Source organism: Aristolochia californica, unplaced genomic scaffold (genome assembly GCF_029961685.1).
Source record: "Aristolochia californica isolate CCGP_79_NKW_82.1479 unplaced genomic scaffold, dmAriCali1.0.hap1 SCAF_9, whole genome shotgun sequence".
Classification (NCBI taxonomy): Eukaryota; Viridiplantae; Streptophyta; class Magnoliopsida; order Piperales; family Aristolochiaceae; genus Aristolochia; species Aristolochia californica.
Genome location: NW_027182290.1, coordinates 24,442,481 through 24,455,211, shown reverse-complemented (window position 1 = coordinate 24,455,211; position 12,731 = coordinate 24,442,481). Strand labels below are relative to the sequence as shown.

Sequence of the window (12,731 nt, the reverse complement as noted above, 5' to 3'; positions counted from 1 at the left end):
GGTTGTCTTCTTACAACCATTTACAATCTAAATCAGAGATCGTCCTCATGGAGAAAACTTTATCACACAACCATTACCCATCACGGAAACAAAAACCACAAATAAGAAAATACCATGTGGTGGATATTTATAACACCCGAATCTCCTCACCACATGGTAAAAATATTCCATAGCACTTCAAATTTTTTGAACAACATTCTAAAACATTCCAAAATTAATTAACTGTTTCCATTGCTGATGCACTAAACAATGCAAACACACACACATCAAGTCCAAATTGTCCGAACACCCTAGGTAGAGCCCCATATGAGTTCACAGTCACTACGAATTGTACCTCGCCAGTGATGGGGGTCGGGTTTTGTTGGGCAATGGATGCCCATGTTGGTGACTCAGCCTTGTTTGAACTTGACTAAACACCGTAAACTCTAAACCCTTATCGAGAACCTTAAAAAGACCCTAATAAACCCTAAACCTTAATTTTTGAACTCAAACAAAAAACCCTAGACCTTAAAAGCCCTAAAATCCCTAAGCCCTAAACCCTATCACCCAATAAACCAAAAATGAAACAAAATTGAAAAAAAACCTAAATTCAAATTCCAGAACCTAAACCCTAACAATACCATAAATCCTTAACCCTAAACACTTAACCCTTATATACAGAGCACCAAACCCTAAAAACACTAAACCCTAACCCTAATCAAGAATTTAGACCCTAGATCGTAACCCTAAATGCCACAATTATGCAAAAATAACCCCAAATTAGGCACTAAAACTAAAATTAAATCAAATACATCACTAATTTAATCGAAAAAATTAGGGTTTAGTCATACCTTCTAAAATTAGGAGAAAACCGAAGGCGAAAGGTGAAATTGAAGCTGAAAGGGTAAATTGATGCTAAATTGAAGTATAAATTAAGAAATCGAAGCCCAAATGTCAAAATTGAAGAAAATCGAAACCGAATTAGGGGAAATCAAACGAAATTGGAAGGTATTCTGGGGGAAAAGAGAATAGTGATAGGCCGAAAGGAAGAAGAGAGGGATAAGAGAGAGAGAGAGAAGAGAGGGAGACCGAGAGGGAGAAGGGAGAGAGAGAGAGAAGAGAAGGAGGCCGAGAGGGATAAGAGAGAGGGAGAAGTGAGCGGGAGGTCTAGAGGGAGAGCAAGTTCGAGATAGAGAGAAGGATGCCGAAAGGACGTTCACAGCGAGAGGGATAAGGAGATGGAGGCCATAGAGAGACGGTGGAGAAGAGAGAGGGGGTGTGGGAGATAGAGCGGAAAAAAATGAAATAAAGAGAGCGAGAGGGGGGGGGGGGGGGGGGGGGGGGGAGTGAGTTGAGGAAATCGTCAAGGGTTTGAAACTCGGCAATCGCTTCATCCGGATGAATGGCAAATATGGACAGAAACCAAATTCCGTCGCTTAAGTTGTGGAGATGATTTTTGAAATCATCTTAGTCATCTAGATGACTTGAATTCTGGTGCTCCACTAATTACCTCAAGAGATGATCTGAGTAATGTGGCTAAAGTTCATCTCCTGTGTCAAGTTGACCACCCCCCCCCCCCTTAATCAAACTATTTCCATTTTATATATACTAAACACGGCAAAAACACATATTAAGTCCAAATACACTGAACATTCCTGGTAGATCCCCATATGACTTCGCAGTCACTACGAACTGCATCTTATCAGTTCTAGGGGTCGGGTTTCATTGTGTAATGGACGCTTGTGTAGGCGACTCAACCCTGTTTGAACTGGACTAAACACCCCAAACTCTAAACCCTAACCAATAAAAACTTTAAAAATACCCTAAACCCTAATTTCAAAACCATAACCTAAACTCTAGACCTTAAAATCCCTAAAATCCCTACACCTTAAACCCTAAAATACCAAGCACCAAACCCTAATCCTGAAATTAAACCCTATAAAGACGAAATTGAACCATAAATACCATAATTATGCAACAATCAAATACAAATTATGAACATAAATTAAAATTAAATAAAATACAACACTAAATTAATCGAAAAAAATTAGGGATTAGGCATACCTTCAAAATTGAAATGGCGGCAATCGAACAAAATCGAGAGGCATTTTCGGGGAAGAGAGAATAGCTACAAGGGGAAGGGAGTGGGAGGCCGAAAGGGAGTAGAGAGGAAGAAGAGAGGGAGAAGCAAGGGGGAGGCCGAGAGGGAGAGTGAGCGCTAGAGAGAGAGAGAGGAAGGCTGAGAGGGAGGAAAAATTTTCGGAGGAAGAAGAGATGAGAGAAGAAGGAGATCGAGAGAGGGAAGAGTGCAAGAGAGAGACTGAAAAAAAATTCAACAGGGATCAAGACATCCCATCCGCTTCATCCAGATGATTTGCAATATACTGCGGACTCTGGATTCCCGAAATTAAACTGTGGAGATGATTTTTGGGTTAATTTGATTTATCAACATGAATAATGTGTTGGTGCTCCACTAATGACATCAAGAGATGAACTGAAGTTCATCTCATGCATCAAGTTGACTAACCCCCCTATTAGAATTACAGTCAATTACTTTGTGTGTTGTTTTCCTAGAATGAGCATAAAGGTGATCTGAAATCTATCAGCATTAGCATCCTTTATGCTCAAAATTCCATCTTCTTCATGTCTTAAAACTATTTTCTGACCTGATGGGTTAGTTCAATGGAGAAAGAGAATAGCTAAACTGATTTTTATTACATCAACTGAAATTGCAGAATGTTTTAGCTTGCATATCTTATTCAGAATTTTTTATTTTTACCACGTTTGTCTAAATGCCAAATTGTATTGATCGCACCCGTTTGTGTTTTCCTCTCCATCCTACCAATCCTTTCCGTGGCTTCCCTCTCCTCCGTGTCAAAAAAGGGGTGCTACACTAGGACTTCCCAGGAGGTAATTCATCCTAGTACTAGTCCTGCCCAAGCACCCTTAACTTCGGGGGTCTGATGGGATTCGGTGCATTAGTTCTAGTATTATCACATCTTCCAATATGCCTTCATCTTCCAACATTCCCCCTCACATTGTTGCATCCTTCCATGAGGCCATGCGGCATTATAAGTTAGTAAAAATCACTCCTAGCCAGTAAGCCTTTGCTTCATACTCCAGTCTTAATGCTAGATGTAGGGCACACTCCACTGCTATTGGTAGTGTGTCTATCTGTATTGCTCTGAAGTGTCCACCACCGTGTCCCTCCATGGGACAACGACTCTCAAGTTGTAGGAGACATAAAAGCCATTACGGGGGCAGGGGGAGGGGGGGGGGGGGGGGGGGGGGGGGGGGGGGGGGGGATACCATTGATGTAATCATAAGTTCCTCTTTCATGGACTTCCAACCACAAATATTTTTTATGTTTTTGACGGGGATGAAGTTCCTCCGTTGTGGACTCCTAACCACAAATAATTTTCATCTTTTTGACGGGGATGAAGTTCCTCCGTCATGGACTTCCAACCACAAATAATTTTCATCTTTTTCACGAGGATGAAGTTCCTCCGTTGTGGATTCTCATCCACAAATAATTTTCATCTTTTTTACGAGGATGAAGTTCCTTCGTCATGGACTTTCCAACAACAAATAATTTTCATCTTTTTGACGGGGATGAAGTTCCACCGTCATGGACTCCCAACCACAATTAATTTTCATCTTTTTTACGGGGATGAAGTTCCTCCGTCGTGGACTCCCAACCACAAACAATTTTGATCTTTTTTACGGGGTAAATTAAATGATGATATGAGGCCACATCTTCTTCAATAATAATGATCCCAAAGATACATAATAGCTGCAGCTGAATATAACACGACCATCTTCCAACATATATAACATGACCCAAATAATAAATTTTGTAAAAGAACCCATGAAATAATCCGATATAAAATTTTCTTCATTGATGCACAAGGTTCATCTTTTGTGCTCCACCTTCTTGAATATTTTGGTCACATAAACTTATCTCCAACATAAGGAATAAAATATCTCTTTCTTGTACTTCTCCCCCTCAAGCTGGGAGGTAATGGCAGTGATCCCAGCTTGAACCAAATATCATAGATATAAAAATAATCCCAAATAATAGAGATGTATAAATAAGCCCACAAACCAGGGAGAAGTGAGATATTTTCTTGATATATCAACTCAAAAAGTGACTCAAAACACTATGCATAAATTCGGATTTTTCAATACAACAGAATACCAAAATGACCTTTGATTCTTCCAATGTGAATATATCTTTAAATATAGATCAGATTGACATGACATTTTCTTCGTCTGAAACTAGACTTAAATACCTTTCATACATGTATAAAATCTCATCATAAATATAATTATAAGAAGATAAATAATCTGATAGGTTTCGGTCTCTCTCATCTGGCTGAACTAAGTATTGTTTCTCCTATTTTTTTAGAAAGACCATTGACCCTTCCAAGATCAATAAATCCTTATAAAAAAATCATACTGATAATTGGTTGAATATTTAAGAAAATAGAATTACATATATTTCTTTTGATATATAATTCTCTATATAAAGTCTCCTTCTTGATAGTATAAAATACCTCGTAAGTTGAGGTTTTCTGTTGCCTGCTCGAACCTCTTTTTAAATCTGACCTTTGCTGGTTCAAATATCGATTTATCTTTGTAGATAACTCAGATAAAAAATAGTTTGAATAAGTAAAAGAATAGACTTACATATATTTCTTTTGATATATATATTTATCCATATAAATTCTAGCTCTTGATAGCAAACAATACCTCAGAATCGGAAGATTGCTGTTGCTGCTCGAACCTTTTTGAAATCTGACCTTCTCTCATTCAAATATCGATATTTCTCTGTAGATAACTCCGATTGGAACAAATAGTTATTTTTTAGAAAGTAGACTCAAATATCTTTTCGTAAATATATAACTGGAAATATGAAAAACTACGTATAGAGGTGAAAAATCGCTACGAAAACTATGGGTTTATGGACTGAAAAAAATAGGTTTTCTTTGGAAAGTAGACTCAAATATCTTTCCGTCAATATATAATTTTCAATAAAAAAAAACTACGTATAGAGGTAACGAAAGCAAAGAAATCTATAGGTGTAGGGACTGGAAAAAAAAAACTACTTACCTAGACTTAGGGTTTAGGGTTTAGAGAAAACGATCCCATTACCTCTGTGAGTTGACCAAGTCAACTCACAGAACCTGCATTGATACCATATTGAATTTATGGAAAAGTGAAATACTTCATTGACATCGATAACTTGTTGTAATCAGAGTACATGAACCTCTATTTATAATAGATGAAGGTAGTAAAGTCCAATTACAATAAAACTACCCTTGTCCCAATTTCACCCAAACTCTAACACTTAAGGTAAGTCCTAACATAATTAGGTAACTCAATATTGATAAAAGACAAATATAACTTAAACTAGAACTCTTCTTGGTCGTGACCCTAAGATAAAGATACTTTTGTGAGTCCTTCTTGATCTTCCAACTGATGTGATTAGGACGTCAACTCTTGGTAATCATTGTAGGTCCTACTTATTATGGGCTTGGGCCCATATTGTGGGCCTTCCTTGGTCATGTGGCCCATTTTATAATAATCTTACATATGTGGGCCTTCCTTGGTCATTTGGGCTTGATCTTATCTTCCAACAGAAAAAATTAAAAAGGAAGCTTTATGTCGGATTAAAGAATAAAACATTCACCATCCTTGTCAAAAATGTAGAGAACTGCATTACTAAAGGAAAACTAAACAAAATAGTACTTTTTTTCTTTTTTTCCCTCTTCTCTTCTACTCAAACGTTTCAAACCGTTAAAAAAGAAAATAAACTATATATTCAAATATGTTTTGTCACCCCTAACCGCATCATTGTGAGGGAGAAATTAGTTGGTGGAAGTTGAAAGAAGGGCAAAAAGGCCAAGAGGTCACCCATCCCAGTACTACACTCGCCCAAGCACACTTGACTTCGGAGTTTTGATGGGATCCGGTGCATTAGTGCTGGTATGATCGCACCTGTTTGTGTTATCCTACCAATCCCTTCCCCGATTTCACTCTCCCCCCGTGTTCTGTCGGATTTTTTCACATTCCCTACATAATGTAAAATAAAAAATTAAAATCTTACGCAAAAATTGAAATATAAAAAATTAAAACAAGCGTTATGTCATTCAATTAAACAATAAAACATTCACCATCAGTGTCGAAGCTGAACGAAACTACTTTAATAACAGAAAAAAAACAAAATCATACTTTTTTTCCTCCCCTCTTCTCTTCTACCCAAACGTTTCAAACCGTTAAAAAATAAAAAAAGTATATATGCAAATATGTTTTACCGCCCGAACCGCAACAATGTGAGGGAGAAATTAGCAGGTGGCAGAGGAACAAAGGGCTAAAAGGGGGTGCAACACGAGGACTTCCCAGGAAGTCACCCATCCTAGTACTACTCTCACCCAAGTACGCTTGACTTTGGAGTTCCAATGGGATTCAGGGTATCAGTGTTGGTATGATCGCACCTGTTTGTGTAACCCTCTCCATCCAACCAATCCCTTCTCCGGCTTCACTCTCCCCCTGTATTCTGTCGGTCTTTTCCACATTCCCTACATCAAATAAAATAAAAAATTAAAATCTTACGCAAAAATTGAGACATAAAAAATTAAAAAGGAGCGCTATGGCGTTCGATTAAACAATAAAACATTCACCATTCGTGAGGAAGCTGAACTAAGCTGCATTAATAATGGAAAACAAAACAAAATCATACTTTTTTCCCTCCCCTATTCTCTTCTACCCGAACGTTTCAAACCATTAAAAAAGAAAACAAACTGTATATGCAAATATGTTTTGTCAGCCCTAACCGCAGCATTAAGAAGGAGAAATTAACAGGTGACAATGGAACAAAGGGCAAAAAGGGGGTGCAACACTAGAACATCGTAGGAGGTCACCCATCCTAGTACTATTGTCGCCCAAGCGTGCTTAACTTCGGAGTTTTGATGGGACCCGATGCATTAGTGCTAGTATGATCACAACCATTTGTGTTACCCTCTCTATCCCTCCAATCCCTTCCCCGGCTTCACTCTGTGCCCATGTTCTTTTGGTCTTTTCCACATTCCCTAAATTAAAAAAAATTAAAATATTATGCAAAAATCAAGATATACAAAATTTAAAAAGGAGCACTATGTCGTTTGATTAAACAATAAAAAATTCACCGTCCGTGTCGAACCTGAACTGAACTGCATTCATAACGGAAAAATTATGAAATCCGTACTTTTTTTCCTCCCCTCTTCTCTTCTACCCGAACGTTTCAAACCGATAACAAAGAAAACAAACAGTATATGCAAATATGTTTTGCTGCCCCTAACTACAGCAATGCGAGGGTGAAATTAGCTGGTAGCAGAGGAACAAAGGGCCAAAAGAGGGTGTAACACAAGGACTTCCCAGGAGGTCACCCATCCTAGTACTACTCTCGTCCAAACGCGCTTAACTTTGAAGTTCTAATGAGATCCCGTGCATTAGTGTTGGTATGATGGCACCAATTTGTGTTATACTCTCCGTCACACCAATCTCTTCCCCGGCTTCACACTCCCCCGGTTTTCTGTTGGTCTTTTCCACATTCCCTACTTCAAATAAAAAAAATTAAAATCTTATGCTAAAATTGAGAGATAAAAAATTAAAAAAGAACTCTTATGTTGTTTGATGAAACAATAAAACATTCACTGGCTGTGTTGAAGTGGATCCGAACAACATTAATAACGGAAAACAAAACAAAATCATACTTTTTTATTCCTCTCCTCTTCTCTTCTACCTGAACGTTTCGAACCATTAAAAAAGAAAATAAACTATATATGCAAATATATTTTTCCGCTCATAACACAACATTGCGAGGGAGAAATTTGCTGGAGGCAGAGGAACAAAAGGCAAAAAACAGGTGCAACATGAGGACTTCGCAAGAGGTAACCCATCCTAGTACAACTCTCGCCCAAGCACGCTTAACTACGGAGTTCTGATGGGATCCAATGCATTAGTCATGGTAAGGTCTCACCCGATTGTATTACCCTCTCCATCCTACCAATCCCTTCCCCGACATCACTCTCCCCCCGTGTGCCGTTCGACTTTTCCACATTCCCTACATCAAATAAAATAAAATAAAATAAAATCTTACGCAAAAATTGATATATAAAAAATTAAAAAGGAGCGCTATGTCATTCGATTAAACAATAAAACATTCAAAGTCAGTGTCGAAGCTAAACCGAACTGCATTAATAACGGAAAACAAAACAAAAAACATACTTTTTTTCCTCCCCTCTTCTCTTCTACCCGAATGTTTTGAACTGTTAAAAAAATGTTGATTTTCACTACTCCATGGATTTAGTTCATAGAGAAAAAGGGAAAGACACCCATTGGGAGAAAACTGGAGGAAGAAGGGTTATGGAATTGATTATTCCTAAGCCTCCAAATAAAGCTTTATTTATAGATTTATGAAACTACAATATTACAATAATAACCCTAAACTTAGGGTTTAGGTTTAGGGTTTTAACCCTGGGACTTTAATATAATTACATAAATGTCATTTCTATGAGATGATCCTTTATTTACCATCCTGCCATCACTATACGTGGGCCTATGGGCCTTGAGCCCGTCTTCTATTCTCTTGGATCCATGGGTCTTCCTTGGTTTTATGGGTTTGAGCCCATCTTCTAATACACTTTGATATGTGGGCCTTACTTGGTTGTGTGAGCTTGGGCCCTGTCTTCCAACACTCCCCCTCAAGTTGGGGAGAACAGTATGAACTCCTAGCTTGTTGCAAATAATGTATAAAATATTTTTTATATAATGTTCCTTCATCTTCTAACACTCCCCCTCACGCTGGTGCTCTTGTTCATGAGGCCTAGTTGGTATAATATCAGTGAAAGTAAATTACCCCTAGCCGCTAAGACATTTCTTTGAAGTGTCCACCTCCACCACCATGTCCCTCCACAGGACAACGACTCTCAAGTGGTAGAGTAATATATGATATTAATGGGGGGAAGTAACATAAATATAATAATAAATTCCTCCGTCATGGACTTCCAACCACAAAAATTTAATATTTTTTATGGGGATGAAGTTCCTCCGTCATGGACTTCCAACCATAAAAAAATTGATATTTTTGACGAGGATGAAGTTCCTCTATCATGGACTCCCAACCACAAATAAATTTGATATTTTTGACGGGAATGAAGTTCCTCCATCATGGAATCCCAACCACAAATAAATTTAATATTTTTGACGGGGATGAAGTTCCTCCGTCTTGGACTCCCAACCACACAAATAAATTTATATTTTTGACGGGGATAAAGTTCCTCCGTCATGGACTCCCAACCACAAAAATTTGATAATTTTGATGGGGATGAAATTCCTCCGTCAAGGACTCCCAACCACAAATAAATTTGATATTTTTGACGAGGATGAAGTTCCTCCGTCATGGACTCCCCACCACAAATAAATTTGATATTTTTTATAGGGATGAAGTTCCTCCATCATAGACTCCCAACCATAAATAAATTTGATATTTTTGATGGGGACATAAATAAATAATGGTATGAGGCTACCTCTTCTTCCATAATTATGTCTCATCAAAAGAGACACAATAGCAGATATATAAATGGGTTTGGCTTGGGCCCATTTAACACGACTCGAAATAATCCTTGTAAAATAACCCATCAAATAGTCCAATACACATATCTAGACCAAATAATAAACTAACTGAGGAATAATCTATCAATTCTTTAAAAATAATAATCCAGCTAGGAAAAAAAATTAGTGTGTCACGATGAAATATTGGACACATTTACCAAAGCAGAAATTAAGTGGCTTGAGTTAGGGTGAGCCATACCCGAGTTGGTCTGAGTTGACTCGGTCTGGAACAGAACAGCGGTTTGCTGAGTTGCTCTCGGCCCGGTCCGGGTTGGGCTGGCTGATCAATTAAAATTTCTTAACTTCAGACAACCTTTAATTGGGAAACTGCCTTCTTCCCCGTGCGGACGAGACGGAAAACTAGATCTTCAGGAGGAAACCTTCCAAACAAAAACTCAGGAAAGAGAGGACTTTCCAAAGATAGCCAGCAGCAGTAGTGGCAGCAGAACGTCTTCTTCCCCGACGCCGACTGGTTTTGCTATTTTCTCGTCCAGAAACGGCAATCACGGCATCGTCATCCTCCGAAGGAAACCAAGCAGCAGAAACAGTAACTTCTAGCAGAGAATTTCTCACGCCAGCGATGGATCAGCAACGGTTAACTTTCCGAAATAAAAAAGAGAGATGCTTTCGAGAAACGGCAACAATATCTCCCTCTCGGCCGAACAGTGCGGAAACAGAGATTTGGAAAAAAACTTTCTTCGTCCATCGTCACCTCCCTCGGCTTTGAATTCTTCGACCTTGGGCGCCTCCTGCTGGATTTCCTCCGCTGACTTGGCGTCGAAGACAGTGAACGCCTCCTCTAAAGCCTTGGAGTCGCAAACGGGGCAGTTCTCAGGCAGGAGAGGGATCTCTGCGGTGTTGGCGTTCAGACTACTGGCTTGCTCGCACATGAAAAACTGTGATTTTATGAAGAAGCAACAGTAATGTGCTTTCTGGGTGAAGAGCTAGTTACACCCAATGATCAAATTCTGCAACAAGAACAACTTGCAATGAAGTGATCCACAATCAAGAAAAAATCGGCGTCAGGCAGGAGTTTCCGATGAAAGGAAAAAAAACATAGGATGGAGGAGGCTCCAATGATGAGGATCAGAGCTACCATAGTTGTTGGGATCACGAGTTATTAGAGGAGACGAGAATAATCCATATAACAGAGAATAATCAACCATACTGAAAAAAATATGAGTAAAGAAAAGAAAAAGAATAACAGGTTTCTTTGAATCTGAAAACCATAGATGGGAATCCTAAAAATCAAAGCTCTGATACCATGTTGATTTTCAGGAGTCCATGGATTTAGTTCATGGAGAAAAAAGGGAAAGAAACCTATTGGGAGAAAACTGGAGGAAGAAAGGTAGGGTTATGGAATTGATTATTCCTAACCTCCCCTTGAAGCTCTATTTATAGATTAATAAAACTACAATATTACAATAATACCCCTGAACTTCGGGTTTAAGGTTTTAACCCTGAAACTTTAACATAATTATATCAATGCCATCTCTATGAGATGACCCTTTTTTACCATCATGCCATCACTGTATGTGGGTCATGGGCCTTCTCCTTGATTTGTTGAGCTTGTCTTCTATTTCTCTTGGATCCATGGGTATTCCTTGGTCTTATGGGTTTGGGCTCATCTTCTAATACACTTTGATATGTGGGCCTTCTTTGGTTGTTTGGGTTTGGGCCCTGTCTTCCAACAAAAAGAAAAAAAACAATATATGCAAATATGTTTTGCCGCCCCTAACCGTAGCATTATGAGGGAGAAATTAGCTGGTGGCAGAGAAACAAATTGCCAAAAGGGGGTGCAACACAAGGACTTCCCAGGAGGTCACCCATCCTAGTACTACTCTCTCCAATGCGTGCTTAACTTTGAAGTTCTGATGGGATCTGGTGCTTTAATGCTAGTATGATCACACCTATTTGTGTTACCCTCTCTGTCCTACCAATCCCTTCCCCAACTTCACTCTCCCCCCGTGTTTTGTCAATCTTTTCCACAATCCCTACATCAAATAAAATTTAAAAAATTAAATCTTAGACAAAAATCGAGAAATAAAAAATTAAAAAGGAGCGCTATGTCATTCGATTAAACAATAAAACATTCACCGTCTGTGTCGAAGAGCTGAACTGAACTATATTAATAACGGAAAACAAAACAAAACACCTACTTTTTTTTCCTCGCCTCTTCTCTTCTACCGAAATGTTTTGAAACCGTTAAAAAGGAAAACAAACTGTATATGCAAATATGTTGTGCTGCCCCTAACCGCAGCATTGTGAGGGAGAAATTAGCTAGTGGTAGAGGAACAAAGCGCAAAAAAGGGGTGCAAACATGAAAACTTCTCAGGAGGTCATCCATCTTAGTACTACTCTCGCCCAAGCGCGCTTAACTTCAGAGTTCTGATGGGATTCAGTGCATTAGTGCTGGTATGATGCACCCATTTGTGTTACCCTCTCCGTCCTACCAATCCCTTCCCTAGCACTCTTCCCCCATGTTCTGTCAATCTTTTCCACATTCCCTACATCAATTAAAATTAAAAAAATTAAAATCTTATGAAAAAATTGAGATATAAAAAATTAAAAAGGAGAGCTATGTCGTTCAATTAAACAATAAAACATTCACCATCCGTGTTGAAGAGCTGAACCGAATTGCATTAATAACGGAAAAATAAAACAAAAACATACTTTTTTTCCTCCCCTCTTCTCTTCTACCCGAACGTTTTGAATCGTTAAAAAACAAAACAAACTGTATATGCAAATATGTTTTGTTGCCCCTAACCACAACTTCAAGAAGATGATGATTCTTCCTTTCAGCAGCATCTTTTCGTTGAGGGTATAGGCACACAATGTTTGATGGATAAACCCCTTACCCTCACAAAAAATATTGAAACTCACTAGATAAGTATTCCTTTGCATTATCAGACCTAAGGATTTGAATTATGTTTCCAAATTCAGTTAACACCATAGCATGAAAGGTTTTAAAGATAGTAAAGATTTCAGATCGTTCTTTAAAGAGATATAACCAATTGACTCGAGTAAAATTATCAACAAACGTAACAAAGTATTTAACTTGAGAAATATTAGAGACACACAAAGGTCCCCTTACATCA

At 38.4% G+C, this 12,731-nt stretch overlaps 7 pseudogenes; all 7 read right to left on the bottom strand.

Moving 5' to 3' along the window:
* Positions 1–2,861: 2,861 nt before the first annotated feature.
* On the bottom strand, positions 2,862–2,980 carry LOC137942260 (5S ribosomal RNA; annotated as a pseudogene).
* A 3,379-nt stretch (positions 2,981–6,359) lies between these two features.
* LOC137942280 (5S ribosomal RNA) lies at positions 6,360–6,478 on the bottom strand (annotated as a pseudogene).
* A 391-nt stretch (positions 6,479–6,869) lies between these two features.
* Positions 6,870–6,988, bottom strand: LOC137942249 (5S ribosomal RNA; annotated as a pseudogene).
* Positions 6,989–7,373: 385 nt separating this feature from the next.
* LOC137942279 (5S ribosomal RNA) lies at positions 7,374–7,492 on the bottom strand (annotated as a pseudogene).
* Positions 7,493–7,882: 390 nt separating this feature from the next.
* LOC137942283 (5S ribosomal RNA) lies at positions 7,883–8,001 on the bottom strand (annotated as a pseudogene).
* Positions 8,002–11,426: 3,425 nt separating this feature from the next.
* On the bottom strand, positions 11,427–11,545 carry LOC137942246 (5S ribosomal RNA; annotated as a pseudogene).
* Positions 11,546–11,942: 397 nt separating this feature from the next.
* Positions 11,943–12,061, bottom strand: LOC137942282 (5S ribosomal RNA; annotated as a pseudogene).
* Positions 12,062–12,731: the final 670 nt, after the last annotated feature.